Consider the following 251-nt stretch of genomic DNA (forward strand, 5'->3'; position numbering starts at 1 on the left):
CAGTGCCACCAGGCCCTCCCGGTTGTCACCAATGGGTTCTGGCTCTTCCCAGCCAGCAGTGGCACCCCGGGGGACACCTCGCACATACCAGCAGCGTGCCCGAAAAACCCCTGAGCTTTCCTCGGCATCCCCTGAGATGTCTCCCCCTGACAGCAGGGCACAAAAGCAACAGCTGCTGCATTGGCCGGGAATCGAACCCGGGCCTCCCGCGTGGCAGGCGGGACTTCTACCAACGAACCACCAACACCCGC

General features: G+C 64.1%; 1 non-coding gene across 1 annotated transcript; it reads right to left on the minus strand.

The window, feature by feature from the left end:
- Window positions 1-176: 176 nt before the first annotated feature.
- Window positions 177-247, minus strand: TRNAG-GCC. Its single transcript has one exon. It is a non-coding gene; the product is annotated as a tRNA-Gly (tRNA).
- Window positions 248-251: the final 4 nt, after the last annotated feature.

Source organism: Merops nubicus, unplaced genomic scaffold, assembly GCF_000691845.1.
Source record: "Merops nubicus isolate BGI_N331 unplaced genomic scaffold, ASM69184v1 scaffold42057, whole genome shotgun sequence".
NCBI lineage: Eukaryota > Metazoa > Chordata > Aves > Coraciiformes > Meropidae > Merops > Merops nubicus.